The sequence below is a fragment of the Aedes aegypti genome, chromosome 2 (assembly GCF_002204515.2).
Source record: "Aedes aegypti strain LVP_AGWG chromosome 2, AaegL5.0 Primary Assembly, whole genome shotgun sequence".
NCBI lineage: Eukaryota > Metazoa > Arthropoda > Insecta > Diptera > Culicidae > Aedes > Aedes aegypti.
The window spans coordinates 103,577,925-103,599,637 of record NC_035108.1 but is presented as its reverse complement, the minus strand read 5'-3'; the positions used below and the strand labels follow the sequence as shown (position 1 = coordinate 103,599,637).

At 40.8% G+C, this 21,713-nt stretch overlaps 1 protein-coding gene across 11 annotated transcripts in view; it reads left to right on the top strand.

The window, feature by feature from the left end:
* LOC5578257 (phosphatidylinositol 3-kinase regulatory subunit alpha) overlaps positions 1 to 21,713 on the top strand; it is a 118,347-nt gene that overhangs the window by 16,047 nt on the left and 80,587 nt on the right. Inside the window, exon 1 of one of the 11 annotated variants that reach the window (XM_021841789.1) lies at positions 14,135 to 15,103. The exons of the other annotated variants lie outside the window; for them this stretch is intronic. The gene's annotated coding sequence lies outside the window, so the exon portion shown is untranslated. Of the gene's footprint in view, positions 1 to 14,134; positions 15,104 to 21,713 lie in introns of those variants that run through there. 11 annotated transcript variants of the gene reach the window in all.

The following is a 21,713-nucleotide window of genomic DNA, read 5'->3' as shown; positions in this document are numbered from 1 at the left end:
CTCGATGCGGCTAAATACGGTCACGAAGCCTTCCTTGGAGGAATACATGGAATACTCCTGGAAGAATGCTTTAAATTTTGTTCGAAAGCATCCCTGTGAAATCTCTAAGAATTATTGGATGACTACCCAATGAAATCTTAGGAGCAATCTCTGGAGTAATTCCTGCAGGTATCCTTAGAGAAATTTCTATTTAAAGTCTTGAAGAAATTGTGAAGGACAATTATGTACAAAATCCTTAGAAATTCTTGGAGACGTCTGGAGTAGTTTCAGGTTGAATATTCGAACATGTTTCAAACGAGAAATAAAAAAAATGTTTTTTGAGAAATTCCTTAGGAAAATTTTTGGAGAGATTTCATGGGAAATATTCACCAAATGAACTTCTGAAGACAAATAAAAATCTCTCAAATAAAGTTATCTATACGTTCATTCAACCTGATGAAATTGTTTTCGTAATGTTATGAGAAATAAAAAAAAAAGTTTCAGGAATTCTCCTAGCCTCTGTTAGGTTCCGTTTTGTTTTTCGATTACCGTTTGGTCTAATTTCGTTCTCTTTTTGGTTCCTGTTAAGTATATTTTTCAGAAAGAGTTTTTTAAATTTCCTATTTTCAAGACACTCAGTCGTTACCAGGACTGCCTCATGCACAATTTTTAAAATTACTTGAAAATGTTTTCATTAACCTTCTTTTTCCCACGACTTTAATCGACTATTTATTTACGAAAAAAGCGTTTGCATTAAATTTGCTTGACAAATAGCGTTGCAAATGAGCTTAATTATTCGAAATCAGTTCAAAGAAACTACTTGGTTTTGAATAGAAAAATGGTTGTGTATTAATAGTTTTACGATTGCACAGTTAATTGAGTGTTGGGTTAATCTGATGTATATAGAATCATATTTATGTAACTATTGCATTGTATTTATCTGATCCAGTTTAACTTAAGTTCGTCAAAAACCAATGGAGCTCTAGAGCTACCATGGGAAAGAGAGGATCAATTTAGAACACTTTAAAAATGTCGAATGAAACGTATCAACTCTTCATTTAACCCAATTACCACATTTAAATCTTATACAGGTCGAACGCGATTACCCGGGGGCTTGATAATCCGTGTTTCTATTATCAAAAAAAAAAATGGATCCGTAGATCAAAAATTTTTACGGATTATTTGTATTAATTTTTATGGGGGGTAAACCTTATCAAATATTTAACAGATGACTTTTGTAACAACCATTAACACGATTCAATCAAGTTGAGATATTTTGAATGATTTGGCTATTTTTGCAGGTCAGACCTGTATGATTACTTGCGAAAAGCTATCTAAGGTGTCCAAATGACAAATGGATACGAATGGTGCATAATCCTTTTTTGCATAAGAACGCAGTACTTAAAAACGTTCAAGAAAAAGCATACTGATGCACTTGAAAGTTCCGTTCAGTTCACGATGATGAACAGACCTCTTACAAACAAAATAAAAGAATAAAACTTAAACTTTTGTATTGGAATAGCTTAAGCATGCGTTAAAAATGTCTATAAGTGTATAAATTGTTAAATCCAAAACACTTTTTTTTTTTTCTATTTCATTTATTTGAGGCTCAATCGCGTTTAACGCTTTACGGAGCCGAAATTCATTTTTTGTATTGTTTACAAATCATTCACTTTTTTGTACTAAGATTAGTATGGGATGGAGCCAGGGTACTCGTGGCAACTCGAGGTTAATGGTCACAATTTTTGGAAGGAAGGACATGGTGAGGATTGGGTTTAGGGTTTTCTGCAGCACATCCGGGAGGTATATCGTGGTATCGCGATGAACGTGTAGTGGCGTTGGTACCAATTTCTTGCCGGTATTCGTCTGCCGGATGGCCAGGATCCTCAATCCAACATACAGGGGACAAAACACAGAGAAAAAAAAAACTGGAGAAGAGAACACAGGAGAATTAAACTTTTATACTGGACAAGCGAAGAAAATCGTAAATTGCGACCATGTAAATGAGATCGCGGGTGCCCAACACATCTCTAACAGGAACATAGGGTTGTCTACCTCGGGCCGCAAGGGTATCCAAAAGTTGCGCTCTGGAGGCGTCCATATCCGGGCATTTCCAAACTACGTGATCGATGTCATCATAACCATAACCACACCTATTACAAACATTGCTCAGCGCGAGGTTAATCCTGTGCAAATGTGTACCTAGCGAGTAATGGTTGGACATGAGTCTTGACATCACGCGAATGAAATCTCGACCTACATCCAAACCATTCCACCACGCTCGCAAGGAAACTTTAGGAATTATGGAATGTAACCACCGTCCCAATTGGTCATTTAGCCAATCGCTTTGCCAACCGTGAAGAGAACTTTGACGTACTAAATGAAAAAATTCATCGTGTGAAATTTGTCTATCATAAATCTCACCTTCCTCAGCGCCCACCTTTGCGAGAGAGTCCGCCTTCTCATTGCCATAAATTAAGCAATGTGAGGGGACCCATACAAAGGTAATCTTATATGATCTTTCGACCAGTGCACACATCTGCTCTCTTATTTGTGTAAGAAAGTAAGATGCATGCTTAACATGTTTCATCGATCGAAGTGCCTCAATAGAACTGAGGCTATCCGAAAAGATGAAGAAGTGGTCTGCGGGCATGTTTGAGATCATCCCCAATGCGAAGTTGATTGCTGCCAGCTCAGCAACGTAAACCGTGCAAGGTTCCTGAAGTTTTCGGAAGGCGGAAGAGTTTTCATTGAAGACACCGAAGCCAGTGGATCCATTGATGCGGGACCCGTCAGTGAAATATCTCCTGTAGAAATCGACATTCTGGTACTTTGCGTTAAAAATACGTGGAATCGTTATACATCGAAGTTGATCTGGGATTCCATGAATAGCTTGTTTCATGGACAGATCGTATTCAACAGAGGAACTGTCATTGGTGAAGCGTACACGTGGAGGGTTATAACATGGAAGACTTATGTCAGATGACATGTAGTAGAGATAAACTCTCATGAATTTTGACTGAGTATTCAGTTTGAGCATTTCTTCGAAGTTTTCGATAACGAGTGTGTTGCTCACCCCACACTTAATAAGTATTCTTAGCGAGAGCTCCCAGAATCGGTTCTGTAGTGGTAAAACCCCTGCCAGCACCTCCAGGCTCGCATTGTGAGTCGAATGCATACAACCTAGGGCGATACGCAAACAACGATATTGAATTCGTTCCAATTTAATAAGGTGGCTGTTTGCTGCTGAGAGAAAACAGAAAGAGCCATACTCTAGAACAGAGAGAATTGTTGTTTTATAGAGTTTTATGAGGTCTTCCGGGTGAGCACCCCACCATGTTCCGGTAATTGTTCGTAGAAAATTGATCCTTTGTTGGCATTTTTCCGTTAAATACCTAGTATGGGTTCGCCAAGTGCCTTTTGAATCAAACCAGACCCCAAGGTATTTTGAAGTCAAAGACTGGTCGATGTCTGTTCCCAATAGCTTAAGCTTTAGTTGGGCAGGATTCCGCTTCCTTGAAAATACAACCAGTTGAGTTTTTTGCGGCGCAAACTCGATCCCTAAATTTCTAGCCCAAGTGGATAGATTATCAAGGGAATTTTGCAATGGTCTTTGCAAGATTTCCGCTCGTGGGCCCTTCATAGAGACCACAGCATCATCTGCAAGTTGTCTAAGCGTGCATGGTTCTTCCAAACAGTTGTCAATATCTTTAACATAAAAATTATAAAGCAAGGGACTTAGACATGAGCCTTGGGGAAGACCCATATAGCTAATTCTGGAAGTTGTCAGTTGACCGAGAGTGAAGCTCATGTGTTTTTCTGACAACAGATTGTACAAGAAATTATTCAATATTCCAGGTAGTCCACTATTGTGCAGGCTTTCTGACAATATCTCTATGGAAACTGAATCAAAAGCGCCCTTAATATCCAAGAAAACCGAAGCCAATTGCTCCTTGTCCGCAAAAGCTAGTTGAATATCTGATGAAAGCAACGCTAGACAATCGTTTGTTCCTTTGCCCTTGCGAAAGCCAAATTGAGTACTGGAAAGCATGTTGTTTGATTCGACCCAGTGATCGAGTCGGGATAGGATCATTTTTTCTAACAATTTCCTTAAACATGATAACATAGCGATCGGGCGGTACGAATTATGATCAGACGCTGGTTTCCCAGGCTTTTGAATAGCTATTACTTTGACCTGTCTCCATTCAGATGGAACAATGTTGTGCTCCATGAATAAGTTGAACAGGTCAAGCAACCGTCTTTTAGCGATATCAGGGAGATTTTTAAGAAGATTGAACTTAATCATATCGCGTCCCGGAGAGGAGTTGTTTGATGAAAGAAGAGCCATAGAAAATTCCAGCATAGTGAATGGCCTGTCCAACGCATCGTCTCTCTGGGTTTCCCAAAATGGCGGTTGAGCTGGAACTGAGTCTGGACAGACCTTTTTTGCGAAGTTGAATATCCAACGATTGGAGTATTCGTCACTCTCATTTGAGGATGAGCGGTTTCGCATGTTGCGAGCCACTCTCCAAAGCGTCGTCATTGAAGTTTCTCGTGAGAGGCCATCGATGAAATGTCGCCAATAGCTACGCTTCTTCGCTTTAATAAGATTCTTCAGTCTTTTTTCGAGCTTCGAGTACTCTAAATAAAGTTCTGAGGTACCGTATCTACGAAAAGCTTTAAAGGCATTAGATTTTTCTCGATACAACTGAGTGCATTCATCATCCCAACCAGGTGTGGCTGGTCGTCTTTTGAAGGATGCACTTGGAACTCGTTGCTTTTGGGATTCTAATGCACTATTATAAATCAATTCTGATAGGAATCGATACTCATCCAACGGTGGGAGAGTGTTGAATGATTCGATACCGAAAGTTACCGCTGATGCAAATTTTTGCCAATCTATATTCCTAGTGAGGTCAAAAGGAACCTGAATTGACTGTTCTGACCTTTCAAAATTATTTCTGATAGAAGTTATTATGGGCAAGTGATCACTACCATGGGGATCATCGATAACCTTCCACATGCAATCGAATGATAGTGAACTTGAACCCAAAGACAGGTCAAGGCGGCTTTCTTTGCCGTCGGATGAAATACGTGTCACTTCACCTGTGTTTAAAATATTCAAGTTGAAATCATCGCATAAGTCATAGAAAATAGCCGCTCTATAATCGTCATAAGATTCGCCCCATCCAGTACCATGGGAGTTCATATCACCCAGTATTAAAACCGGGAATGAGAGCATAGAGACTGCATTCCAAAGATGACGGCGGTTTATTGAAACTCTTGGAGGAATATAAACAGAAGCTACGCAAAGATCTTTACCCTTTACGTTTATTTGGCAAGCAACGATTTCTATGCCTGGATGAGTCGGGATGGGGATTCTGTAGAATGAATGGCACTTTTTGATCCCTAAAAGCACACCCCCGTAATTATCATCTCGATCCTGGCGTATAATGTTAAAGTCGTAGAAGTTAAGATCATCTTCAGAAGAAAGCCATGTTTCACAGAGTGCAAATATATCACAATCGGAATTGTGAAGCAAAAACTTAAATGTGTCTAATTTAGGTTTTAGACTATGACAGTTCCACTGTAGCACAGTGATCATATCTTGTACCTCACTTGATGAATTAGCCATCGAAAGATATGATCGAAGCAAGGAGGGGCCACGAGATAGTCAATTCCCGGAGATATTCTTCTATTGCGGGGAGAAAAAGGTCGAGTATGCCTCTGAATGAGTCTGAAACTCCGAGAGCATTACATATGCGATCCACCAGGGCCCTAAAAGTTATCAGTCCTCGCTTAGCCCGGGGCGTTTTCGAGGAAGAGCGAGGGACTTCAGTAGCATTTCTTTTGCTTTCTTGTCTAGAGCTTCTTTTCGAAGTGTATTTTATCTGTGGAGGCGGGGGCGGCAGATCTTTACTGCAACACGGAACGGAAGCATCAAAGACCTGTTTCTTCGGGTTTTTCAAATTTGCCCCACCTCCTTTGGAATTAGGCAAACTTCTGAGGGAAGATTTCAATACCTTACGGCGCAGTCCCGGAGAAGATGGAGACTTTCTTTTACCGGGTGCGTGTACCTCCGAAGAATCTCCCCCATCGGTTTCGTCGTCGTTCGCTTCATCGGAAGACAACTCTTGAAAAGAGTTACCAACTGGGATGGCTGATGAAGACTCTTTGGCAGGCGGATTCAAAGCTTTCAACATTTCCGCATACGTCTTCTTGGAGCGCTTCACAATTGAGCGACTCTCATTTCGAATGCGCTTTTTGTATGCCGGGCATTTTTGCAAGTCATGCAGATCCTTGCTACAGTAGCTGCATTTTTCAGCTTCCTGTGTGCAAGCATCTTCCAAGTGAGCTTGGTTGCATTTGCCACAACGGGGCTTGTTGTCGCAAAAGCTAGCACTGTGGCCAAGCTGCTTGCAGTTGGTACAATTGAATACCTTCGGCACGTAAAGACGCACTGGGTAAAAAACACTATCAATGCAAACAAATTTCGGGAGGACGGAACCAGGAAAAGTCACTCGAAACGAGGCTGACGGCGAAAAAACTTTCTTATTTCCTTCCATGGAAACTGATTGCAATTGTTTGCAATCCAGTATAGCCACATCAGGAATTGACCGGTTATCAAAAACACCTTTGCCAGTCTTAATGTCCTCACATGTCAGACTCGCGTCGATGATTTTCCCTTCCACCTCGACTTCTCGTGCCGGAATGTAGGTAAAGTATTCCACAGCAAAAGCCTCATGCTGAGCAATCTCATTCGCTGCTTTGTAACTAGGTGCAGTTACACGCAGCTTGGATTGCTTCACTTGGTGAATAACGGTCCCTGGATATTTACGCGTCAGCTCTCGAGAGATCGAGAGCACGTTCAAAATCTTATTTTTGCGCCGGAAATAGACAACCCAAGGCCCAGCCGAAGACGGTAAAACCGCGTTCGAGCAACGAGATCTTTTGGAGGCGTATCGCCTCCATCCGAATCGTCCATGCGGGAATAAATCCAACCGCAACCAAATCAACAAAAAATAAAAAAATGTGGAGAAAAAAAAAACGTTTGAAAAATATTAATTAATTAGTGGACTATTTTGTACACACCTCCCCTATACGGGCAAAAAATAATAATACTAATTAAAGAAGAAAGAAAAAAATATATAAAAAAAAAACTTAACCGATCAGTGGGCTATTTTGTACAAGCCTCCCCTATACGGGCAAAACTTGCACCGGGAGAGAGACAGAGGTGAAGCGAAAAACAACCTTGAACTTGTTTGTTCGGAAATGTAGAGCAATTCAATAGATATACAAATTGATACTTATCCGTATAGCAGCAGAACGTCCAAGCACCGTAGGTAGCAGACTGACCGAATCGCCTTCTGCTTCGATGTTGCTCTCGGTGCGGGAAAAAAAGTCAATCACCGTTGTGCCGGTGGTGATGACTTTTTTTTTGCGGTGGAACGATACTAGTTACACTAGTTCGCTTCCTTCGCAAAGCGCGATCGCCTAAGCACTTAAATGCACTAATAAGATTATTATTAACCGTCGAAACTAGACCAAAAACCCACGCGGTCGGTGGGAGAAAAAGGCCAAATAAACTTTGCAACTTTGTGCCGTGCGATGAGACCGGGAACCTGTCAACCGACTCGTGCAAGCGCTAAGCAAGGAATGGAATCCAAAACACTTTAAAATTTGTCATTATTTCGTTTGAGCCATATAAAATTAGGATTTTTCTTAAATTTGGAATTATTTGGTGAACCCTGGAAAAACCTGGAAATATCAGGGAATTTTATTTCGGTAAACGAGTAGACACCCTGCCGGTAGTCCTCTACGTACATGAAACGTGGACGGTGCAGTGATCTATCCTCCAAGAAAAATGAGCATTTGTATGGTTCCCTGTGAAATAACTAACAGATCGTTATCCTCAAAAGGTTTTAGGCATTTGAAGAAAAACTACTGATGGAAAACAAATTTGACGGAACTTGGGGGATTCCAGAATAACACTTATTTACTAATATTGAACTAATTTAATGTAGGATAGCTACAGGCAGATAGACGATGCTCGAAGCGGACCTGCAAGCACTTGAAGTCTTCAAACGCCGTGTGCTGTTGTTGTTGTTGTTCGAGAGGGACTTTAACCCGAAGGTCATTCGTCCCTTATTGCTGGGCTTTACAGTTGGTCCATTAATCCGGTAGCAGTCATGCATTTGATATAGAGCCATCAGTGTATAAATGTTGGAAATCGCTACTAGACTAGAGGGACATTGTATCGACCGCCAACGCTTAGCCACCTGGTAGCTTTGACCACTAGGCATGTTGTCAGATGATACTCAAAAGGTAATTGTCCTGTCTCGGCCATTATAGCAGAGGTGGGACTAGTGCAGAAAGCGCCTGATGCGTACCGAAAGGCTTTGTTGTAAAGAGGACTTAGCCTTTTGTTGACGAGATCCCCTCCTCTGCTGAACAGTCCAACACCGTAGAACATTTTGGGTAAAAGACAGCTATTGATTATTTGGTTGATAGTTTTCCTATGGGCGCAGGGTACTCGAGATCCCAGGACTTTAATAAGATTTATTCTATTGCAGAATTGTTTGCGAACGGAATTAGGATAGTGAATAAAACTTAGGGTTCGGTCAAGATGTATTCCAAGGATTTTTAGGGATATTTGAGATTTAATAATACAATTTTTGAGGGTTATATCAGGAAGTTTGGACATTTTTTTCCTATTTCGACTAATATGGAGGAGCTGAGATTTTTCGGGGGAAACAGTAAAACCATTTTAATCAGCCCATTTGGCTTTGGTGTTTACTGCGGATTGAATTCTTTTCCTAGCGAGTGATTTTATACTATGGAAAGTGATTATTTATTATGTCGTTTGCATAAACAAGGATGAAAATATTAGGAGGAATAGTTTTGAACAGGGACTGTATAGAAACAGGGAAAAGAGTAGGAGCTATCACCAAACCTTGAGGAATACCATTTTCCTGACATCTCAGCTCAGATCGGTTATTGCCTAAGATGACCCTGCATCTCCTGTCTTTGAGGAAGTTTTGTACATAACGACCCATGCGACCTTTGACTTTGCATTCCTCAAGTGATTTGAGGATGGGAAATCGCCACGCACGATCATAGGCCTTGGAAAGATCAAGAGATACAATATCACCATGCATTCCCCTCTTCAGGTGAGAGTCAATGATATCCTCGAGTTCAGTTAGGTAGTCGTCAGTAGATTTATCGGGGCGAAAAGCGAACTGTCGATCATCGATTAAACCTTGGGATTCCAAGAGAGTGATAAGTCTCCTATTGACCATCTTCTCATGAATCTTCCCAATGCAGTTCAAAAGAGTTATGGGACAGAAACTATCGGCGCTATTATTATCTTTACCGGGCTTAGGTATGGGAACTACTAGACTTTCTTTCCATGAATCAGGTATTTCACCTTGATTCCAGATATTGTTGAAGATTTTTAGCAGGATGGTTTTACCAATAAGGCGAAGATTCTTGATGAGAGGGTAGCCCACATCTTCAGGACCAGTAGAAGAGCCATGGACTTTGTGGAGAGCCCATTCTAATTCATTAAAGGATAAATTACGGTTGTAATCGTGGAAATCGTCTGATTCAAGATTAAGGGTTGAAGTAATTGGAAGAAGAAGATGATTGGGCAAAATGATCTGCAAGGTGATTAGTGATAGTGGAAGGGTCCTCAGTAATTTGGTTATTAATTCGAAGTTTAATGGACCGCCTGGCTTTTTTGCCACTTAGTCTATGGATTTTATCCTACAGTTCTTTTGATGAGCTTTCTGGGTTATGGAAGAAATTAATTGATCCCAACTATCCTGCTTGGCCGATTTGACTGTTGCTCTTGCAGCGTTTCTAGCAGCTTTGAATTCTGCGAATATTTGGGAGTTCTTACGATCCTTCTTCGGCAATCTCTGAAGGGCACGAAGTTTTTTTTTTACGGCGGAGCTTGACTGCTGAATGAACATCAAAATTCCACCAGGGAACAGATTTCCTACCTGGAGCACCACTGGATCGGGGAATGTGATTTGAAGCAATTTGAAAGAGTCGTTTTACGAAACCATCAGAAAAATTGAGAGGATCAATGGTGAAAGCATGGAAGATCTCATTCCAGTCAGCCTGCTCATACTTCCATCTAGGACGACATGTTGAAACAGGAGGAGCTCGATTCAGAGAAATGACAGTTGGAAGATGGACGCTACCACAAAAATCATTATGGACCATCCAGGATAACTGTGAACCAAGACTATGTGAACATAATGATAGATCAAGGGCTGATGAATATCCTGTTGAAGGACAAATTCGAGTATGGGTACCGTCATTCAAAAGAGTTAATCCAAATTCGTTGAAGAGTTGCCCTAACATCACTCCACGGGAATTGTGGAACAACCCCATAGAGTAGAATGGCCATTGAAATCACCCATCAAAAGGACTGGAGATGAAAATTGATCCAGAAGTTTGGAAATATCGGTTTTGATTGTTTGATTGGAGAGGTGGCCAGGTATGTATAAGGAAAGTAGTGTTACTTGACAGGGGTAATCTATTTCGATGCCTCTTGCGAGTACTGAGGAGGAGACATCAATTTTACGATGAGGAATATCACTTTTAATGGCAATTGCTGTTCCAGTTTCAGAAAGGTTTTCAGAGTTCTCACGAATGTACAGTGTGTACAATGTGTAGAGCTATGGAAGATTATGGACAAGAATTGTTTTCCCGGGAAACTGACTAGACTGATCAAAGCAACGATGGATAGTGTACAGTGCTGTGTGAAGATATCGGGTGCATTATCGGACCCGTTTGAAACAAGCAAAGGACTTCGACAAGGCGATGGTCTTGCCTCCTGGCTTCGACATGCGGGGCACGATCTTCAATAAATCCAGCCAGTTCATTTGTTTCGCTGACGACGTGGACATTGTCGGAAAAACGTTCCAGGTGGTTGCTGAACAGTATACCAAGCTGAAACGTGAAGCAGATCGGGTTGGATTGAAGGTAAATATCTGCTGGCTGGAGGAACCGAGCGCGATAGAGCTCGCATAGACAGACGCGTGACGATCGACAGGGATGAGTTCGAGGTGGTGGACAAATTCGTCTACCTCGGATCATTGATAACGTCGGATAACAACTGCAGCAGAGAATCGAAGACGTATCATTGCCGGAAGTCGTGCTTACTATGGACTCCACTAGACCTTGCGGTCTGGTAAACTGCACTTCCGTACTAAGTGTACCATGTACAAGACGCTATTAAGACCGGTAGTCCTCTACGGGCATGAGACGTGGACAATGCTCGAAGAGGACCTGCAAGCGCTAGGAGTTTTTGAATGACGTGTGCTTAGGACGATCTTCGGCGGAGTATGTGAGAACGGCGTATGGAGGAGAAGAATGAACCACGAGCTTGCGCAACTCTACGGTGAACCCAGTATCACGAATGTCGTCAAAGCTGGAAGGGTACGATGGGCGGGACACGTTGTGAGAATGCCGGACAACAATCCCGCAAAAATGGTGTTCAACTCAAATCCGGCCGGTACAAGACGAAGGGGAGCGCAACGAGCTAGGTGGTTTGACCAAGTGGAGCAGGATCTTGGAAGTGTGGGGCGATCGAGGGGATTTGTTCAAAAGGGTGTTTGATTGGGTATTTGGGGGTTGCAGTTGGTCAGTGTTGCGACGGTCTCCGTCAGTTGCTTGATGATGGCGTCCTTGGTCTTCAGCAGCTCCGATTCCGACGTTCCTTGGGCAATGACCAGGCGACTTTGGACTTGGCTGACAGAGGCGTAAGATCCACCGTCAGCTTTGAAACGTAGCCTGACAATCTCCTTCTCCGTGGTGCAGGAGCGGTTGGATGGTCCGTGATTTCCTTGGCAGTGGAAGCAGAAAGGTGCTTCCTTACATTCCTCCTCTATGTTCCTCCATGAACGCCGGGTGCTTAGGACGATATTTGGCGGTATGCAGGAAAACGGTGTTTGGCGGCGAAGAATGAACCACGAGCTGAACCAACTCTACAGCGAACTCAGTATCCATAAGGTTTTCAAAGCTGGAAAGATATGGTAGCCATATTTTGATAAACTTGCTAATAAACTCCTTAGAAGTCAGAATTCGTTGAAAACTTCGTCAGGAACTGTCGGAAACCCTCTCAGATATCTCAAAATCTTAGCAGAAGTTTTCGATAATCACTACTGCATTTGAATATCTCAATACGTAGTTCACCAAGTGTTAGTTGTGTACTAATAATTAGACCATCGACACCGCCATGTTTTTGGCATCTTAGTTGCATTTTATCTGCATTTGCACGATTATAGCAAACAACCACATCAATGGTGCTTCAATTCGTCTTCTTCACTTGGAATTACGTCATCAGCTTGAATTTTCAGACAACTCGAAACCAGACCTTTTTATTTCAATTAAGGACAATTTTGATGAACTGTTTTGTTCCGACTTGAATATTTTATCAGGGTGAAGCTGATACAACAAAGAATCATCTGAATGAATTCATTAGAATGCTTTCGATTAAAAAACTACCGTCTAATGATCGTTTAATTTTGATTCTCGAGATTAGTCGGCTGAATCCGTAAATTACCCTATTATAATAAAAGATCGAAATTGTAAACCAAAAATTTTTCACAGGGCAAATAATTATCGACATACTGTCCTACCGTTTTTTTCTGTTTTTCGGCCTGTTACCCTTTTGACGTTTAGTCTTTCAAAAGTATGTCAATAAATCGTTCTTCAGCCAACCTTCGACCTATATAATTAGTTCTTGTAAATGTCACGAATGTCACTTGGCTACAAAAATTGCATACATGTTGCTAATAGCTATGTTTACCTTGGAAATTGTGATCAGGAAATGTATGTTTCCATGATCAATTCTTACGTAACATTTGAAAAGGGTCTAACTACAAGGCTACGAACGAAACGTTACAATTGTTTTATGATACAGTTTTTATTATTTTTAATGTACTAACTATTATTTTCCCATTAATCAATTAACAGACTTAACGATCACTAACACTACGCATCGGACAATAGACGAAACACCCAGCGGATCAGTAGATGGAAAGGAGCGAGAATCGAAGCCTCCCTGGTTCGCACAATGATGTTGCTAAACGAACAACTGCGAAGCCCGCAACTTGCCGGAATACTTGACAAATATCGTTGTACAATGACAAAAACGGTACATAACCATAGAACTAGACGAAGTGATGATTTACGTGTTGTTCAGTTTGCTATGAAGTAGTGTTTAAAAGTCGATTTATTAGAATGGAATATGTGTTTTTTTTTGCACAACTGAATCGAACCCAGACACCATTCGGTACAGCTTTGTTTTAATAGCCTCGGACGGCAAAAACGTTACAATTGTTTTATGTTAAACGCACAATGTTCTGGCGATTATTCACTACTATCGATACCGGACAACATACAAAACACCCAGGGGATTAGTAGGTGGAATGGAGCTGGAATAGAACCCTTCCTGGCACTCACAATGGACTACGCCGCGAAACCAACAACTTTGAAGTCCATAACTTGCCGGAATACTTGACGAATAGCATTGTACAAGGACGTAACGTACATATCCATAGAACTAGACGAATTGATAATTTATGTGTTGTGCGGTTTACTATGACTATTGTCGAATTATTGTAATGGAATCAGATTTTGCGTTGCCTCTATGAGCAAGATGTGTCTTAGTTTTGTTTAGGGAGTTGAGTTACAAAGTGGCGTAATTGCGAATAGATGTGAATAATGAAGGTTATTAAAAGTCTATTAAGTCGAATACCACGCAGGAATTCCCGATATTGGAGTCAATCAGAATCAATTATTGCGAGACGCTCAGAACCATTCAATCAATTAAAAATACGCAATTAACAGGCCAAAACTTGTCGTCGCATCGCGAGACCCCTCGTCGGACCTGCTCCGCACGGCACCTCTCACGAACACATCTACGCAAATAATCAATGAATTTCATCCGCACATCGTTCCGCAAGTTCGTTGTATTGGTGCCTTCGCAATTCAAGCGCATGTAACGGAACGAGACGGAAGAGTACCCCTTATTCATACGTTCCCTCTCACTTCAACCCATTCAGCTGGTTGGTCGCACGACGGACCATGAATGATGATGATCGCGAAAGGGGCTGCCTGATGGTCTCTCGCTCAGTCTTTTTTCCTGATGTGTTGCTGCTGTTCGAGCAAAAGACGATATGCAGGAACGACAGCGACGGAGTGGACCTTCCTTTTGTCTTCCTTTTCGTCGAGCAGCCAGTAGAAGCAGTAGCAGCAAGTCCTTCTTCGGAGTCCCGGTGCAGTCGTGTAGTCGTCGTTGTCGTCGTAGGGAACACTTTGGACCGAGTCGTCGGTGCCGTCGCGCTGTCGTAGGGTTTCAGAGTCGGAGAAAGTGAAGAAAGTGAGCCCCCCAAAGTAGCGAGCCCCGTGTGTGATGTGACGTGAAAGACGACGGGACCATTACTTGTGGCCAGAGCATTACTACACAGCGAGTCGAGGTGAACCTAACCTAGAAATTCGCTACGAAGAAAACCATCAGCTGAAGCAAATATGGCGAGTCGAGTTTATTGGAAAAAGTGATGTGGAATTGCGAGAAGATTTTTTTTCGCTGCCCCACTCAACGACAGATTCGAGAAGCACGAAAAGTGGATTGACGTGAGGAGAGGCGAGAAGATTGTGCGGGGCTAAGGCTGGAGGTCCAAGAAGGGGGCCTAAAAGGCACAGAGCAAAAAAAAAAGTGTGTTCAGTTTCCTTTGTGGAACTTTTTCAGTGTTTCTCGCGCAACTGTGTGAGTGAACGCCTATTCGGGCTAGTACTTGTGCCAGTGAGTTTAATCGTTTGTATGAATCGAAGACATTCGAGGCGGCGATATACACGGTTACACAAATCTTTGACAGTTCGGTTCACTGGAACCGCTGCGCTGCCGATGTGGAGGAGAGGCTGCTGAATATAATATACATTGTACAAGAGTGGAGTCGAGTTTGAGAAAAGGAAAGAAAAAAGCTAGTGTGACACCTCTTGTGGTGCTGTGTTCCGACAACGGAAGCAACTCTAGCACACAAAATGGAAGCAGCAGGTTTGGCAGATTGTTCCGGACCTGATACTTGAATCCAGACGCCTTTGAACGGTAGGAAAAATCGACAAATTTTCGGTAGTCATTTTGAATATGAGGGATGGTTCCACAAAGAGCACAGGGAGTCCCGCATAATGTATACCCCCCAGTCTCTCGGGCTGAAGTGTGTGTCCTTGAGAAAGGAATGCTCGGTTGTGCTACTCTTTCTGAGCCGCTGTTGCTAACCGTTATGCATTTCTACTTTCTGCGACTGCCGAGTTAATTTACACAGCAATGGAAATGGGTTTGGAAGTCGGCTGGTTTGCACGGTGGATTGCGTTGCATTGGGGAGCCGAAGGTTGAAGCCGTGTCTAGAATTAATTCATTGGGTTTGAGGTGCTAGGTAATTCGGAGAATCAGACATGTTACAGATTCTATTCCATGGTTGGAGGTTTTTTCGTAGAAAAAGAAAACTTACTATCGCAGTTACGTACTTCAAAAGTTGCATGGACGTGGCCAACGTCAGACAGACTAGACAAAGCAATCACTTTATTTATTATATAGATGATCAATCTTTGATTAAGTGAGGAATAGTTCGTATACTTATATGTATTACATCGACTTCAAATGCACGATATGCTTCAATCAAAACCTTGAATCTGTAAATGATAGTTTTGTTGCCCAACATTACTCTTAGGTGGCGCTGTAGATGCAGAATTACTCTTGTTCGTGGAATGAAGAATCTATATATGATTGAAAATTACCTAGTGCGAAACCGGAAGTAAATCCGTTCAGAAATGATGAAGCATTAAGTATTCAAAAAAAAAAAAAAAAATGTCCTTTGAGATTCTTAGAGATGATCGAATCGTTGAATGGTATGGAGATGCTAAGCCCTTGGGCTTAGGAATGTCTTTTTTTTCTGGTTCGAAATCAATTTTCATGTAGTGGTAAAATCGGCTGGAGATGTCTTGATTCGTGCATCTTTTTGTAATGGAATATTTTGAGAAAAAGGATTGATGAAAACCAAACTACGTAAAAAAAGGTGCTTCGCAATCCTGTTCAAAGGAACAGTTCGATTTATAGAAAACTATTGGACTCCCTAGCGGATTCCTGCAAATCACTCTGCCCCTTTCGGGACGGACGATTTTTCACCTTTATGGTCAAAATTCTGCAAAGTGGTAAAGCTACAGAATGAATTGTACTCTTCATGATGAGTCAATGTAACTCTTTGGATATGAAGAATTGAAGACGAAAAGAAGATATATGTGAATCTGGCTCTGAATGAGCACAGGAGTGCTGCTTTGTCTCGAATGGGCTAGGAGTTTACACCGGTTGCGAATTCTAAATAGGAATCTGCAGAATCTGGAGATTTCTTGTGAGATTTATATCGGACTCTTGAGAGTTTCAAGTGAAATCTTGAGCATTCTGAGTGGCATCCCAGTGGAATGCTTAAAATTGTCTAGCGGATTTCTAGGGTTTCCTAGAGGGATCCTGAGATTTACTAGTGAGATTCCTAGTGAGCATCTGATATATTTCTACGGAATTTTGAGTATTCTGAATGTGATCCCAGCGGCGTCAGTGGATATCTAGCGGGATCCTGAAGATAGCATTGTACAAAATTGAAGCTTGATTTGAATTGAAAGGTATGTAGTATAGTTTATTTAGGCATTATATGAAACGTGCCGCATCTGTAGATCTCTAGGACCGCAAGTAGTTAGTTAAATTCTGTTCCGTATTCAAGAAGCTCTGTCAAGTATACTGAAACTACTACCGCAAGAATGTTCTAGAATTTCAACCGATGCTTGAAAATTACTGCTCCATTGCAGAAATGTTTTGAAGGATGCACCGTTTCTAGCTGTTCGGAATCGTTCAACGATCAAAAAGAATGCTGAATCTAAATATCGGATGATAATGAAAATTTGAAGATTCAACCTAAGCTTTGTTCGCATTCTATTGACATTGTTGCTAGATGTCAGCAGACTGCCTTAGTGAAATAGATAGAAAAGTTAAAACGTTTGACAAGCTTCTACCTAACAGGATTCTTCAAAAACATTACATCACCTCAATCCATCGATCCACAGTCAAATTTCGAGTTTCCTTCCAAAGTTTGATCGAATTTGTTTCGAAACTGTGACTTTTCATTTCAAGGGGAAACTCCTGTTTTCAAGGGAAAAACTAAATGAAAACCGTTGCAACGTTCATAATTTGTTCTCAGATGCCCACCAATGGTAATGTTCTATGATAGAATGTAGACGTCTCTCGGGTCTCTCAAGTAGATATTCAACTAATAATCTTTCTCTAATCACAGCAGTTGCAAGGACGTGGCCGGAAAAAAACTCTCGGCTGTTGGAGAATGCGTCACTATAAACTAACATTCAGGAAATAGTACCAAAGCATTAAGTCTTGTACAGTGGCGTAGCTATGGTTTTCAGGGCCCGGGAGCGCCTAAGTATCATGAAATATGAATCTAGAGACCTCATGCCTGAAAAAAGTGATCAAAAAGAGACTGATCAAGAACCACGTTTTCATAAGGATTCCTCAGAGAATCCAACCAGTCATCTCTCAGAGGGTCTTTCTATAAAATTCTGTTGGGGATTTCTAGTGACGTAACGCCAGATATTACTACATTTATTCAATAATTTCCTGAGAAGGTCCTGAGAAATTCAGGTGTTTGTTTAAAGTTTTCATCAGTCAAACACTCGAAGATTTTTTGTAAAGTACATTATGCGATTCCTTCATAAGTTTCACGAGAAATTCTCCCCAGATTTTTGTTCGGAAACATGTTTTCATCTGGGGCTTTTGTTTTTCAATCATTTCTCGGGACTATTCAGCGGTTCTCCCATAGAACTTAGTAATTACTTATGAGTTTCTTTTGGGATTTTTTTGAATTTCCTATTATTTTCGTTTATAGTTTCTTTAATATTGAAACTAGAAACTTTAATATTGAAACTGATGAAGTAATTATTGAAAAATTTACCAAACGACACCCTGCATAATTCTTGTGGAAATCCCTGGAAATTCTCGAGTGAAACTCATGAAGGAATTACAGAAATAGTTACTGCAGTGTTTTGTGGTCTTAAACCCTAAATGAGCTATTAAGTTGAGAAACTTCTTCACAAATTATTCAAGGAATGTTTAAAAGAACGCAAAATGTCTGAAGAAATGTATGAATAGTCCTCGGTTGAATCTAGTTAATGCAATTAAATGTAACAATTCCTGTAATAAGCTGTGTGGTAATGCCTTAAGGAGTGGCTCTAAAATGACAAAATGATACTGAAAACAATGACATTACAGCTCTTCTTGTTTGATTTCTCTAGAAATTTTCTACACTAATGTTGGAATAAACCTATGTATAATTTCTCGGAAGTATTTTTGTAGGAGGAATATTTTTGTAGTTATGACGCTGAAATAGTAATGGCTGGAATATCGGTAAAACTAAAAGAAAATTTGTAGGAAAGGTTGTGAGAATTTCTGGGAATTGTTGGACTGATGAAATCATTTAAAGTTTTTCAAATCAAATTTCTAAAAGAAACATTAGGGTAATCTTTATAACAATTCCTGGAGGAATCTTTATAGGTATTCCTCAAGAAAAGGTTCTAGACAAATCACTAGAAGAATTCCTGAAGCTTTTCTATGAAGCATATGTAAACCCATGGAATGAGCGTTCTTAGGAATGTTTATTCATTAGGAGACCGGCTTACAATAGAAATATATCCGAAGCACCTATCCCCAATGGTAAATGAGCGAGAGAAAAGGGTTTAATCCAAGGCGGGTTCAGCTCCTCCTAAGGTGCTACATTATACTCTCTTTGTGTAGAAAACCAGAAAGGGTAAGTGAGGAAGGGCTGGCCGTTTTGTTGACAAACATCTGAGACTGGTAGTCGGACAATTGACTTCTGATTGCTCTGCTCTGCTGTTCGTCAGGCTTGCAAACATTGTCGATCATGTACCGATCAATGCTCTGGTTTTCTTCGCTTGCTTTGAGTGTGCTTCGAAATCAATTCAGATCTAATTCTGCAATACCAGACTCGGGCTTTGCTCCTACAAATTTGAGTAACTTGCTGCTAGCCTCTTTTTAATTATAAGGTCTTTTTCCAAGCAAAATGGTCTCTTTTTTCTTATAGTGACTCTGGTGTAAATTGTTTAGGCTTCATTCGAAACTATTCTATTTTTTCTATTTTCATCTAGGAAAAGATTCATGAATTTTTCAATATTTGTTCAAAAACTCATACGCTCAGAATCATTTACGAAAAGCATGTCATAGATTTATTTTAGATCCCTTAAAAAGTTTATCTAAGGGTTCCTCTAGCAATTCCCACAGAAGTTCGTCTTGAAATTTCTTGAGTAATTTCTTAAGGAATGCCTAGATAAATTGCACAGGTAATAACAGAGATTGTTCTAAAAATGTTCCAGAGATTCTACCAGGGGTTCCTCCAGAAATTCTATGGAATTACTCTATGAATTCCTCCAGCAATTCCACAACACTTATCAGGAGAAGAATTGCTAAATTTCTCAAAAAATGAACCAGGGATTTATCTTGAAGTACGTCCAGATGATTTCTCCAGAGATTTCACTAGCTTTTCTTCCAGGGATTACTTCTACAGTCTCCTTTAAAGATTTATCAAGCCAATTTTCTATAGAAGTTCCACTGTAATTTTTCTAATCATGCCCGAATAAATGTCTCCGAAGATTCCACTTGAAGTTTTTTAGAGATTCCTCCAGAACATCCTGCAGAATATTTGCCAGTCGTTTATTCTAGGATCATGTAGGATGAAGTAGTTCGCGAAGAATTTCCTTTCGATAAACCTATCAGATAGTCAACTAGGGTTGTCATGGCTTAAACCAGCCGACGGTGTCTACGACCTTCAGGTACTATCAGATAGGTTCCCGGACCTCTAATATCTCATGAAAAACTTGCTTGATAATTGTTTGGATAAATACCTGAAAAAGTTATTGGACTAATATGTGGAATGTTGTGGGCTTAGTGGCCGCGAGGTTTAGTATCGTCAGGCAATGAGCGCAATGAGCGCAGCTGTGCCATTGGAGCATTCTTGTCAGTTGTCTAGTGCTAGTTACAGTATGTGCTGCTAAATGACTGAAGAAGGTGTCCGTGTCTTTTTTTATTTTAAAGACCTTTATTGGATATTACTGTAAAAGATTTTTTGAAAATCTTAGAGAAAAGTCGTTATATCCGAAAGAGAGCAAGAGATGAGAGAATCTCTTATTGTTACATAGGACTTTTAGTTTAGTTCAGCGAGCAATCTATCTCGGATCGAAATAATATCCGAAGGAAAATATTGTCAAAAACCTAACGCAGCTCCGTAACACATACCATAATAGTCGTAATGTTACGAGGAAAAGAAAAAGTCTTAGAAAAATCCTCTGATACATATCTGGATGGACTCTCTGTGATTTTTTGATCCCTGTTTAGTCTCGATTCTCGTTTGATCTTTGATATCTGAAACGCCAACAAAGACCTCTTGAAGGTTTTAAACGTATTTTTTTTCGGAAATGGTTCCACTGTGCGCCTCTGTTTCACACTTTTTCATTTAATATTCACACGCCTTCGGGTGATTCTTGTGTGCAGACATTTTTCGATTTCCGGTGGCGGTGTATTTTTTTGTTGTGATGTTTTTTTTTTTTCAAAAAAATTGTTTCTGACCTAAACTTAAGCGTTTTGTACTAAAATTGGGACAAGTCTCTTGAGAAACTCTCAGGAGGAATCTCAGAAAAAATCTTGAATTTGTAGTACAATTCTGAGTGGAATTTTTAGAGCAAATTCTAAGAAATACCCCGGAAGAATATCTGAAGTAATTTCTGCAGATATCTTTAGAGAAATTACTGGTTCAGTTATTGAACAAAAGTTTTAGAGAATGAAAATTTCTGTGGAAGTGCTCATAAGAACACTAAGCTTAAATGACGCATTCCTTCACAAATTGATTTTTGTCACGCGCTTCCACCTCCTGCTTCTAGCTACAAACCCATAGAAGTAAGGCAAACATCTTATCCCACAATAAAGTCCCACATTGAGAATCCAGGAAATATTTCGTTCTAAGCAAAAGGGTCGACGTTTAGCGGAAACCCTCCTGCTTCCTGTCAAGAAAAAGGACCCTGCTGTCCCCCCTTCCTATCGAGCAGAGTGCGTGCGACTTCGGCGCAATCCCGTATAAACTAGCTCAAGGTCATTTCTGGTCCCGAAAATTTGCCAGGAGCAGCAGCAGCTGCTGCCTCGCGCGCGCTCTTCTCAACTCAACGTTAGCAGCGTACAATCACCTGATTGACGTCACCGCAGCTCTGTGATGCTGCTGCTGCTGCTGCTGCTCTTCGTCGCGGATTTGTGAGCTTGCGATTCCTTTCTACTTAAGTGCTGTGTGCGGTTTCGGTCATTATCAGCGGCCAAAGTGTAATAATAATACGGTCACCCGAAAGAGATGGGATCTCACTTTTTTTTCTTGCTGCTGCACTGTGGGACCATTTCAGAAAAAGACGATCAAAATCTCTAAGGGGTTACACTTCAGGTTAATTATCAGAACTCCAGATCTGAAAAATTTCCTGTTAGAGCTGGTGTTCCCCAAGGCAGCTTTTTGGGACCAATATTATACAATATTTTCACATCTGACTTACCTGAGTTACCTCAGGGATGTCAAAAATCTTTGTTTGCGGATGACACAGGCCTCTCCGCCAGA